Source organism: Sceloporus undulatus, unplaced genomic scaffold (assembly GCF_019175285.1).
Source record: "Sceloporus undulatus isolate JIND9_A2432 ecotype Alabama unplaced genomic scaffold, SceUnd_v1.1 scaffold_16, whole genome shotgun sequence".
In the NCBI taxonomy this organism is placed as follows: Eukaryota; Metazoa; Chordata; class Lepidosauria; order Squamata; family Phrynosomatidae; genus Sceloporus; species Sceloporus undulatus.
In genome coordinates this window covers 3,933,055-3,946,800 of record NW_024802938.1, presented here as the reverse complement: position 1 = coordinate 3,946,800, position 13,746 = coordinate 3,933,055, and the positions used below count along the sequence as shown (strand labels likewise).

General features: G+C 40.0%; 2 pseudogenes; both read right to left on the bottom strand.

The window, feature by feature from the left end:
* Window positions 1–12,657: 12,657 nt before the first annotated feature.
* LOC121917399 lies at window positions 12,658–12,804 on the bottom strand (annotated as a pseudogene).
* A 35-nt stretch (window positions 12,805–12,839) lies between these two features.
* Window positions 12,840–12,989, bottom strand: LOC121917398 (annotated as a pseudogene).
* Window positions 12,990–13,746: the final 757 nt, after the last annotated feature.

Sequence of the window (13,746 nt, the reverse complement as noted above, 5' to 3'; positions counted from 1 at the left end):
CCTTGCTATTGTCTTTCCTTTTATTAAATATTCCTCCCCACTGATTCCAATGATGGCGAGAAAACTTTGCCAGCACCAGGACTGCATGTGAACAAGAGTTCCATTGGATCCAAAGCACTTGCAATCTGCCCAGAATGCCCCCCCCCCTTAAAAAAAAGTTACCTGAAGACACACTGGGCAAGATAGCCACTCTATTGCCAATCCACAGTCGGATTCTCTCCCCATGGGCAGACTTCCATTTCTATTGTACCATAAGGACTTCACACCTTCAAACCAGTTCATTTTACTGTGTATATTCAAAAAGCATGGCCCTTCCTGAGTAAGCTAGATTCCCTCTGAATCAATCATTTCCCCTCAGTGAAATCAGCTTGCAGTCAAACCATCATGATTGCTACTTGAGGCACATTGGCTTGGGTCACTGTAAAGTTACAAAGAAGACTGAATTGAAGTAATGGAAGCGATCCGAAAGGAGCAGCCAGCTAGTAACAGCTGTCCTGAAAATCAAAATAGTTGAGGACACCAATTTTTTGTTTATTTAGATGCTGAATGCCACTTTGAATCCCATTATAGGAGAAAGGTGGGATATAAATTAATTAATGGGGGAGTCCTGGTGGTGCAGTGGTTAAATGCCTTTATTGCAGCCACAAGGTTGTGAGTTCAATCCCAAGCAGGGCTCCAAGGTCCACTCGGCCTTGCATCTTTCCGAAGATCACTAAAATGAGTACCTAGCTTGTTGGCGGCAATTAGCTTACACATTGTAAACCACTTAGGCAGTGCTTAGTTCACTGATAAGTGGTATAGAAATATACTTGCTATTGTTATTGCTATTAATTAATTAAATTCCCCAAGATAATTGGTTCAAAGTATGGGACATTAAAGTCTGGGACATCAAGTGTGGTTAACGTGTGGCCCACAGACCCCATATGGCTCCCATGGCCCTTTTATTGTGGTTCTCAGATCATTTAGTCCCAATTTACAATATTTTTTCTCAGTATTTTGCTCCCCCAGTCCACCTTTCCAACACTCCCTAGGAGGTATAGAAGGCAATTTTGGGATTTTTGAGCCAACTTGGGTTGTTTTAAATCTGGGAGGGGGGATTTCCTCCCAACAAAATACCATCTGGAAGTTGTCTGACACGGCTTTTCCTGTTTGGAAAAAAAAAAGCCCGCCCTGGGTCTAAGTAGTCCCTATAATGATATAGTAAAAAATATAGTGAAATTGCTCTAATGTTCCCAAGGTCATGTAATACATTGGTGTGCAAAACTCAGTTTGGGGAGTGATTTGGGGAGTGGTGGATTCAGCCCTCGAAGGAATTTAGCCATGAACAAAGAGTCCCAGGTTTCAATTGCATCCAGGAGTGCATTTACACAGTTAAAACTAGTATTCCAGTTGCGCCCATTTGTGGAGAAGTCTGATTTAGCCTTGGCAACACATGACTTTGTTACATACTACTCAGATTACTGTAGTGTGCTCTATTTGAAAAGTGCTCAGAAATGCCTGTTCTCCCAAAGAGGTGCATTCGGATTGTTAACTGGGGCTGACTATAGCACACAACTCCTTTGTTGTTACAGCTCTATTGGCGCTCATCCATTTTCAGTCACAACTCAAAGTACTGAACATGACTTATTAAGCCCTATACTCCTTGTGTTCAGGCTATTTGAAGGACCATTATCTTCCTATATGAGCCTGTTAGAGCTCTAATATCTTCAGGAGATGTCATTTCTCTGTTGCACTACTTTATCAGACTTGTTTTATGGGAACAAGGGAGTGAGACTTCTTGGTGGCTGCTCCCAGACTTTGGAACACCCTCTCTTGGGAGGCTAGGGTGACTTGCTCTCTTGGGTTTTAATCTGTACTGCTTTTAATAACTTGTAAACCTCCTTGAGTCCCATTATCTGGAAAAAAGCAACATATATATAGTGCCATGGGGGAATCATATCAATTCATGGTCACAGGAAATGGGATGGTGAATGAGGCCTCCTGGTACCCAACAGTTGTTCATCTCTGTTGGCCACATCAGGTTGATGTGAAAGACCTCTGCCCCAAACTTGGAAAGCCTGACCCAAATATCATGTGGTCCAACATACATAAGATGCAGAATTCAGACACTGCATGAATTGGAACCAACCCACAACTGCCATTTATATGTGCATTTGATTGTGATTGATTAGTAAGTTTGTCTCTTCAATAAAAATATGCCTCTAGTCATAGATTATTTCCCAAGTACAGCATGATTGGTAAAATACAGAGGGAAAAAGGTATCTGTAAAACAAAACAAAAAAACAAAACAAAACAAAACATGAATTTGACAGTAAACACTGCCACCCACCCACACACTGGTTTTCTATGTGCTATTCTGTCACTGAAGAAACATTACAGACAAAAACAGAGTTCACTGGTATAGATCTCAAATATATCATTCTGGCTGTAAAAAAAAAAAAAAAAGAGGAAAACAATGTCCTGATGTGTAGCAGAAGTGATTTCCCATATTCCACTTCTGAACCATATGCTAGTCAACACTATATGAATATGGATCTCAATATGACAAATGGTGTATCTGTAAGTGTGTGTGAGTGGGTGAAGAAACCTCCCTAATCCTCATTTACCTTGCATAGGTACATGTTGTTGCTAATGTGGGATGGCGTGGGGATGTAGATTTCCTTGTTGTGAACCATACTGTCCCTGGAGAAGAAGTGCTAGTAATGACATTTACTATCATGTACATAGTACTAGTAATTACATTTACTATGATACACATAGTGCTTTTGAACTTCAAGAGAGCTGTGTTATCTCCATTGCTGAAGCTCACAAGACGAATCCTTAATTGTAAAGTTTCTCAAAATAAATTAGACATGAGACTTTTGATGAGATATACCTATGAGAGACATTCTGGCTCAAAAATTCTTGTATGTCTGTGTCTGCAGCCAAGAATTTTTCAGTTGTTTCCTGTCTGTAGCCCCTGCCTGATATGGTGCATCATGCAAATGGGAAACTTCTCACCTTGTACAACAAGGCAATATGTGTGAGAATTTTTTTTTTCAGTGTTAAGAATTGGCCTTGCTGAATTAGGACCTATTTAGTCAGCTGCAGAAGGAACCAGGACAATTAAAATACTGCTTTGGCTTACTTACTGGTTTTACACTTCTTGCTTCTAGGCCCCAAACATTGGAAAGATGTGAATTTTTATTTTTGTAAAAAGAAAGAAATGAAAATACTAGAACACAGAACTACTTGATTGTTCTCAATTGCTAAATTCATTTAAAATTGCATGCTTATTATATTTTATTTCTCTCAGTAAAGCTGGAGTGATTAAAATAAGGAAGACGCTTAAACTAACAACAAAATAAGACCAAATTGTTGATTTACTGGCCAAGAGTCATTTGGAAAGAGGACAAAACATGAAGTTGCACAACAAATCCTATAATACATTATAGTGTATTGAAATCAGCTAACAGGACCATGAAAATGTCAGAAAGAAGAAGTGTTCTTGTGAGACTTTCAGGGGACTCTTTCCAGTAACCAAAGAAGCTGTAGTCTGATTTGTAAACATCATGCTGTTCTTTGGGGAACCTTTCCCTCTCATCCCATGACCTAATACTATAACCCATCTCACACAGAAACCAGGAGGCCCAGTAGGAAAGTGTGCATCTGTCTTCCTTCCCCATGACAAACAGGGTATTCTGCTTGGATCACCTGATAGACTGAGGGAAGGGGAAAGAAGAAAAGGAAGTCTGAGTGTCTTGATGCATCCAAACAGCTTCTCTCCTCAATGAAGAGAAAATTTACAAATATATTTTGCTTTCCTATATACAATCCTGTAGAAACGTACCCAAAAATAAGCCTCATTAATTCAATAGGACTAATATGTCAGTAGACATGTATAGAATTGTACTGACATGAGACTTCTATACATACAGGTTTCCTGTTGCTTATGGGATAAAGTTCTGCATAATTGCAATGGGAAAAATCTATGCTTCCATATTCCCTTCCTACTGGCCAGACCAGGAGCAGCCTATGGGAGTTGTTATCCAAAACATTTGGAGGGTGCCAGGTTGTCTACTGGAATAATGTACACTTTTGTTACATTTAAGAAACATTTTACTTAAAAATTTTTTTGTCTTCAATTAGTGTTCAGAAACATTTATTAGTTATTAAGAAAATGATACTTGATGCACATATCACAAGTGTTATCCTTTGCAAAAAATGTGATGTTGCATGGGAACTACCCTCATCCTATGACTTTTAACGAAATATTAGGCATGGACAAGGGGCAGAACTGCAAGGGAGGGACAGCCATTATATACAAAAAAATTAGTGCAATCTGTCTATAGCAAAAATCAATCAGCCAGGTTAATGTGGCAATCAGACCTAAATTTAGATATCTCCAAAGCCACATGCGAATACATATGGACCTTCCCCCCACCATATAAATCAAGATCGGCATTGACAAAAGAGAGGACCCTAAAATTAATATACAAATGGTATCTAACACCTGTGAAACTGACCCCGGATGGTGAAAAATGTCTCTCGAAAATGCTCCTTTGAACACATGTGATCCCGGATACCTTTTTTGATTTTTGGAATGCAGTACTGATGCAAATCTCCCTTACTGTGAAACAAACTTTAACCTTCTGTCTGGGCCTTCTCTTATTGTCAATTTATTGTAAAAAGAACACTTGTCTGAAACATCGTAAGCATATCACATTTCTCATCTCAGCAGCCAGGAATATACAGTGGACCCATGTTATACGCAGGGGTTTGGTTCCAAGATCCCCCATGGATAACAAAATCCGTGTATGCTCAAGTCCCATATAAATATAATGACAAAGCAAAATGGGGTTCCTTATAAAAATGGAAAATTGAGGTTTGATATTTGAAATTTATACTTTCTTTGAACATTTTCAAACCGTTGATGCTTGAATCCGTGAACAAAAAATCCGTGTATAAGAAGAGCTGACTGTAATTGTGAGAAGTTGGAAAACAGGGAATGTACTAATAAGCAACTGGTGGAAAAGAGTTTGGAACACTTGGTTATTGGAAAAGCTTTCTTATATTTTTCGACTCTGTAATGGACAAAAGAAACCAGACACCTTTTTTGATGATTGGTCAGTCAGGTAACCCATTGGGAACTCATTTGTTATTGGACCTCCTACTCCTACTCAGAATTACAAAGAAATGGGTCCTTGAACAAATCAAATGGAGAGTGTTGTACTTTGGCCACGTTATGAGAAGGCATGAATCATTGAAAAGACAATAACGCTAGGAAGTTGGAAGGCAGGGGAAAGAGAAAGACCACATGTCAGATGGCTAGATTTAATGAAGGAGGTCACAGGTCTAAAACTACCTGACCTAAGCAAAGCAGTGGAGGGTTGGGGGTCTTGGAGATGTCTCATATACAGGGCCTCCATGAGTTGAGGTCGATTCAAGGGCAGCTAAGACCAACAATAATATAGATTTTTATAGACTAGCATTAAAACATACAGGCTGGAATTCACTAATGCATAACTTAGAGGTACACATTCATGATTGGTTTGTATTCATGACCGCTATGTTAACTGCTTTAGGGAATACATAGGGAATCACCCTCTGTTGATCAAGAAGCAGATTACTGATGTTCCCATTCTCCTCCTTGTGCAAGTAACCTCCAATGTGAGAGGGAATTGTGAGCTTTCCTTTGTCTGCTGCACTGGAGAGGATGGAAAGATTGCTGAGTTGCTTCCTGATTGCAAGGAGAACAGACCCTTGCTGCTACTACATACAGTATGTGTCAGTATATTTTTTGGCCCAGGCTGTTTAAAATGTCTCAGCTGCATGCAATGGGTTAAAGAGAAAATGCTGACTAAGAGGAAGCTGATGCAAGATGAACATGGAGATGAGTCATAGCAATTCCAAACTGCACTGTCACTGTGGCTACATGTCAGGAAGCTGATGAAACATTAGCAGGGGGTTGGATCAGAATCCTAGCTGTGTTTGTGTATACAGTTGTCCCTCCATATTCGCTAGGGTTAGGGGAACAAGACCCCCATGAATATGGAAAAACCGCAAATAACAAAAACACAGTTTTTACCTGAGAGGACACCTCTCTAGGAATCTCTAGGTCCTCCAGTGCAACTCTGTGGTCAATGTCCAACATATACTGACCATAGAATGGCACTGAAGTAGCTACAAATGGTCTTGCAGTGCAACTTTTAGTTAAAGTTGACCACAGAGTTGCACCGGAGGACCTAGACAGTCCTAGAGAGAACATATTAATGAAATCTGTGAATAATCAAATCTGCAAATATCAAAGCCGCAAATATGGAAGGATGACTATATATGGCTGAATACTCCAGTACACAGTGTGGTGGTGTGGATGTCGGTTTATATTTACATAAACCAGAGCATTATGCTGGTTTATGTAAATATTGCCGTATCATGATTATAAATATTTGCTGCAACTAAGATTAAAAAGCCTCTTTGTAAGAACTTCAGCAGTTGTGAACTACTTCTAGACTTGGCAGTGGTGTTTGTCTTCCTGGCTGGCAACCTTCTGTGTGTGAACACAGTTGTACCCCAGTGTGAAAAGTATATCCATCCTCACATCCTTGACCCACAGAAACAATTTTTCATTGCATTTGCATTTTCTCTGTTCATTTGTTGTCTGCTTTCCTTTCAAAAAGGTGCCCCAAGTGATGAACAGCATCATCCAAAAATCAGTACAACAATATTGAGACATTAAGAATGCAAATCCTTGTGTCATCTGCATATAATTAAAGCACTTTCCTCCCTTTTGCTGGAAAAAATTAATGTCCCTCTGCAATATTGTCCCTGCATTCAAGTGTTCTGAAATGCTGTAAAGGAATTATCCTATGGATAAAATCACATGGCTTTCTTTGCGCAGTCACACACACACCATGTGTTTTTCTCTACAATACTTCAGGATGTTTAATACCAGAAGCAATTAGTACAGAATTCTTATTGGTCTATTCTTCTTCTCATTGGGGATACCTGACTGCCAGAATACCAATTTTTGGACCTGGGAATGAATAATTATGATTATTCTCTCCCTCCCTAATCAGGAGTCAAAGTTCAATTACTACATGTTAAAGGTTTCAGTGCAACTCACACTTTTGTTAACCCTGCCCCCCCTCCCCCCCTTTGTAGTTATAAGGCACAGAAAAGTATTTCTGTGCACTCAGGTTGTGAGAGATCCCACTGTAAAAAAACACTGTATGAAAACACACAAACATGAAAGTACATGACAGCTATTAGCAGGACTAGGGCAATTTTAGTGAGTCCATGGGCAAATCTCTGCCCTTCAATGCCTAACATGGTTTCCATACACCCAGGGCTGGCATGGCACTGTATCTTGGCAGTAAGCTAAGGAATCAATTCTAAAGCAAACAATATTTTTTTCCCCTAGTGATCAGCATCAAGCTGTAAAAATCTCTTTAAAACAAGGATAACCTATTTGTTGTAAACACTTTCCTCAAAATCAGTGGTCTAGGTTTCAGGTGAAACTCAGCTATGAGGTGGAGGATAGTGCATAAGGCCATAAAAATAGCCTTCCAGGCACGTGTGGCCCACAGTCCCTGTACTGGCCACCCCTGGGTTCTAGGATATTGTTTTATTACAGTTCTCCCTTTGTCCCAAGTCTTAACCTACATTCTGTTTGCTTTCTGGTCTGGCGTTATTTTTCTCTTTTCTTTTGCAAAGGTCACTGAAAGCCTGTAGGCTGATAGTGAGATAAGTTCAGACATTTTACTCTTTAAAATGTGCGTAGGATGATTCTCCAGTGTGCACACCAGTACATTTTCGAAGGCAAAACAAAAGACAGTGTGTTTTGACTGAGTCATAATTATATTAGCAGAGGCTTGACAGCAAGCACAGGTAATATATTCCATTAGTACATTCAATCACATATTTCCCTATCTGAAAACAAAACATATTAGTCATTATATCATAATGAACCTTTTTGTGTTACTGTGCCTATTTTTTTTAAAAGGTGTAATGAAAACCCCATTATATTATCTTCATGATAATACACAGATAATTATATATTGTATTAATTTTCAGCCCAAGAATAAAAACAAAATGTCTGCTTAATTGACATCTGATTTCCATCCACCTTTCTTATCTATGCAACAACTTAACCTTTCTCCTGCATGGGAACAGACACGAGCACCATTTTGTTCTTAGTCTTCTTGCTTCAGGTATTGTAACTAGGGATGCCAACCCATTTCTCCACGCTCAAGCTCTGATGCAAGCTTCAAGGCTCATAAAAATCCTCCCTGAATAGAAAGATGAATTTTCTGTTCCACCAAATTCCTTTCCTGGTTTAAATTATGACACAACTTGGAGATAAATTCCTGGCTCACTCCTAACCCCCAACTATCTCCTATCCATACAGCCATTTCAGCTCTAGAGGGAGGGAGGGTTAAAGGGATCAGGGATGGGGACTGGCTATATGGTGAGTAATCTGGGTTGAGTTGGAAATCTATGGGTCTCTCTCTGTGTGTGGGGCAGTAAATCTGGTATTTCCAAGCCAATCTGAGCAGTCTGGAGCATGATTACAGTAACTAAAACTACGCTAAACTAAACAACTTCCCCATTTTCCCAAGTCCTTCCTGCTGCATAAAACTATGTCTATTAACAATCAACATATTATCAACATAAACTCAAATTCACATGATTAACACAAACTAAAATTGGCTTTCCACTCCAATATGCTTTTTTTTTTTGGTTATGTTTTTGTAGTTTAGGAGTTAGCTTAGAGTTTAGTTTAGTTTAGTTTAGGGTTATGTTTTATGTGTAATTGAGTAATTTTATTTTGTACATATTATTTAAAGCTTTAAAAAAATGATGTAAAAAAACTATTTCTAAACCTTTGAAGTCCATCTGACTCAGGGGCACTTTTGATGCCCCATAAGTTCTTCAGCAAATTCCCCCACCATTTTAAAAATTCTTGGGCCAAGTTGTATTCACCTGAAAAAGAAACCCAAAAGTCTCAATGAAAAAAATCCAAATTTACCTCCATGTTTTTGTTATATGCATTCAAGTTGTTTGTAGTTTCTCATGTATCACAGGGTTTCTTGGCAAGGTTTGTTCAGATGGGGCTTGCCCTTGGTTATTCTGAGGCTGAGAGTGTGTGACTTGCCAGAGGTCACCCAGTGAGTTTTTATGGCTGAATGTAGATTTGAATCCTGGTCTCCTGGTGTCCTAGTTCAAAACCTAAACTACACTGGCTCTCTATTTACCTCCATATAACTCTCCAACTGGAATGAATGAATAAATAAATAAACAAACAAATAACCCAGCCAGACCACTTCTGATTTACTCAGATACAGTGATATGGCCAGAGGAGATGTTAGGGCATGTCAGGGAGATGAAAATTGGCTCTCACATCGGATGCACTAGCATATCCCTGCTCTAATGCAGCCACTAAAACACATACTAGGGATGTAAATCCTTGACTATTTTATTTTCACAGATGAGTATGAATAAATAACTAAACTGCAAATCCCAAGGTTCCATAAGACAGAAAAGCATGGCAGTTAAAGTGGAATCACAGAGCTATAATTGGGTCATGTGGAAGGGCTCCTATTGTGCAGTGGTGGGATCCAGTGCCAACAATGTAACTAAGGCCCGGTACAGACTGCCACTTTGTGGCAGCATGGGCCGATTTTAGAGCTTGGGAATGTTGAGAGTCCACATACTCCCAAGCCCTACCACGCACCCCCGGCGCCATTATGGGGCCGCCATGATGACATATGCGTAGCACCGCATTCAAACAGTGCGGTGCTGTACAGATGTCATTGTTGCATGTGAGGGCACCATTGGTGCTGTGCGTGCATCCTAAGAAGAACCCACCAGGAAGAGGTTCTTTTTAGGGCTCTCGCAGGCTGTGCTGTTTGGTTGCTGCAGCCTCCATGTGGGGCAGAAAGGGGCGGCATCTCAGCGCTCCTTACTGCCTGTCTGTATCCCCCCTAAGTTGGTCAATATTTATGCTATACTAGAAGTATATAGGATCTTGGCCTTCTAGCGCCTAATCCTAGTGGTGCACAATGGAAAGGATATCTAGCGTGTGAAATGTTTTTAAATAAGTTGTATCTTATAATAGTTCCACATTTATAAGGAGGTTTGCTTGAAACATCTGAAGATTGTTCCTGTTTTCCTGGAATCAAAATGGTGGTTTGAGGCCATATGGAACTTCTATTCTTTTAACGCAAGACAGTTGTGTACTAGTTGCAGAAACAGTGTGATGCATGAGCAGTGTGTTAATGGGTTCTGGCCATCTCTCTTCCTGTATCTCCAAACGATACCCTTCCAATTGCTGTCCTTTGACTGTAAAATCTCAAAACACTATCCAACCTTCTCCTCATAACTTGGCTAGTACTATGGCAGGCTACACAAATTTCATCTCACTCACCCTGGCAAAGCCCAAATATCTGTTCCCTCTGCTATACAATTAGGAGAACATGCTTTTCGCTCTCAAAAGCAGTTTTTTAAGCAAGATCTTTTGATCTGAACTCCCAAATCAACTTCAGTGATTTATGACCCATTCTTCACTTTAATGAAACCTTCTGTATTTTAAAGTCCAGGAAAGTTAAATCTTCCATGGTTGCTATAAATTATGTAAAACTTCAAAGAAATGCTAGAGAAAAGAAGACATGATACTGTGGTTATAAGGCAATAGGAACAGGCCTCAGAAGACCAAAGCCTTACATTTGGCGCTCTCACATACCACTCAGTCTTTGGCAAGTTATTTAAACTTTTTATTCTTATTTCACATATCAATAAAACCGAGGGAAAAATAGGTTCTACCTCACATGGTGTTGAAAGGCTGAGACTGCAAATGTAAAAGTCAAAAGCAGCCCTCAAAATCAGAAACCACCATCTAAACATTTTCTCTGGGGGCATGTCTCAGACGACCAGATGTCCTCCTTTTCCAGGATGTGTCCAACATTTCCAGGGCACATCCTGGAACTCTCCTCCATTTTGAGCATAACTAAGAAGCATGGATTTATATTTGTATTAGTTTTGTTAGCTTTTATTTTGTAACGTTCTACATTTTTCTACATTTTGTGGTGCCTTGTCCTCCTTTGCGGTTACAGCATTTGCTGTGGGCAGTCCAGATGATCTGGCACTTTCCACACCAGAACCGGGGTTTAATACGAATTTAAATACCTGTTATTCGGATCTTTTGGGAAGATCTGAAGCCCTCCCTTTCCATGTTACAGTGATTGTCTGCATAGGCATCCTTCTAAGATACCTAGTGTTTCACTGCTACGACTTCCTACTCCTCTTCCTTCCTCCTCCTCCTTCTCCTCATCTTCCCACTGCCACCTCTGCCTCTTCCTCCTCCTCTGCTGCCCGCCCCCCATGTGGGCTTGCTGTCCACAGATGCTGGAGTCCCTGATGGCAAGTCTGCAGATACAGAGGACATACTGTATAAACTTTAAATATGAGAAATAGTTGTATACATAACTATCACCACCTAAGACGATTTATTAAAACCCTTTAGTACCCAGAGCAACATGGAATTTAAAGAAATATAACTAGTTAATTGGTATAGGCCTAGGATTGTCCCAGCCTCTTTGGAAGAGCTGCTAGCCCTGCTACTCCTATTAGCTTCTACCCAAATTTGAAAACATTAGCTTCTTTTACTCCCACAAGGCCTTTTAGCACTGTGGTCTCTTGGCTTGCCTCCTGAAAAAGGCAATATGCAACAGTAATAATAAGTCAAAATCTGGGATATTAAACCACAATGTGAATGAGAAGCATGCTCATGCATACATCCCCGATCATCTCATAATATAATGTTAAAAACCAAAATAATGGATTATTAAACCCAAACAAGCAATGATTCATAAATCAACAACAAAGCCTAGTTCAGTATTCAGACATTAGATACGAGTTCATATTTGAACTTAGAGATGAAAGGTGCCGTGAGGTGCTTTCTGCCATACACACAATACTCTGTTTAAAGACCTCTAAAGAAAGAGTCCATCACTCTCTGAGGTAACCTATTCCATAGTCAAATAGTTCTTACATTTCATCCTAATGTTTAGGTGGAATCTCCGACTTGCAATTTGAATCCATTGGTTCACATTCTAATCTCTGGAGCAACAAAAAACAAGCTTGCTCCAGATTCTCCATGACATCCCTTCGGATAGTTAAAGATGATTGTCATGTCTTCTCCTCCCTACATTAAACACACCCAACTCCTTAAGTCATTCCTCCTAAGGCTTGGTTTCCAGACCTTTCATCATCTTGTTTACTCTTCTCTACACATTTTTCAGCTTGTCAATATCTTTCATGAACGATCATGCCCAGAACTGGACATGGTACTCCAGGTGAAATCTGACCAAAGCAGAATAGAGTGGGACTACTACTTCCTTTGATCTGATCCTGTCTACATTGGCCAGGAGCAGCCCAGAGTATCCTGGCCCCTGAGCTTCCCCTCCCTTCACCTGCAACAAAGGTTCTCCATCCTGATGCTAAGTGGCTGATCACATGGGTGTCCTGCTGAGATGCCTGGCCCATCCACCACTGCTGCAGGTTTCTTCTCTCTGAAATAAGAACAAGATACCCAGCAATGATCACAGGGCTGGGCACATTATTCTGATCTCAGAATGAATGACTGGTGGCAGTGGTGGATGCGCTGGGCAACTCAGTTTTAGTAAGTTTTTTAAAATACCACAAATTATGCAGTCATGTTTCCTGCATTTGGGGAAAGGGGTCAGCACACCCGGAGTGTAAAATGATTCTCATCCTGGGAAAATTTCCTTCGTGATCATGATATCTCCCCTGCCAGGCAAGTTTTAAACAGCCACCCTGCATTGAAATGGTGGGCTCTGATCTTCTGGGAAGATCCACAACAAATTATACAGCTGAGTTTTGCACATTTGGGGAAATCCCAGGGTCAGCACATCCAGAGTGTAATCAGTGAGCCTCACCCTAGGAAAACTACATTCATGATTGTGTTATTTCCCCTGCCAGGTAAGTTTTAAACAGCTGCCCTGCATTGAAACAGAGGACTATAATCTTCTGGGAAGATCCAGAACCAATTGTAAATTTTAAATATCCATTAAGAAAATCTCTATTTCTAATGGTGAATGGGCTGGACGTAATCTGGTTTCTTTGCAACAGAACCAGAATTTGAGCCATGTGTTGTCTGGCCTCCCCGGCCCACGCAGACAGAACCTATGTTCTCATTGATGCAGCCTCGAATTGCTTGGTACTTGATATTTGCACTTTGGATTTAGATGCATTCTGAGCCACTCAGAGTGCCTCGTAATGAGGCAGAAAGGTGGGATAGAAATTATTTTAATTTAAAAATATTGTAATACTAACAGAAAAATAATATAATTCCTGCCTGTGTATATATTCATTTTTACCTGCTTGCATGAAGGGATAGACAAAGGGGAATTTCATAGGCATATGTCTTATTCACACTGTGGTTTAATAAGCCCAAATTCATGGCTTAGTGTTACATGCAAATATAGCCAATGACCTGCTATTTGCTGGTTTAAAAATTCAAATAAAATATTCTATAGGTTTATCAACAAACCATTTTGGGATGTTGTTTATGTTAGAACTAGAGTTACCATTATTTAAATATGCAAAGGGATCTTGTGGCACCTTTGAGACTGTGTGGAAGAAATTGTAGCATAAACTTTTGTGAACTTGTCTACTTCCTCAGATCCAAGTCTATGAATGCTTATGCTACATCTTTTGCTCAGTTAGTCTCAAATGTGCTAAAAG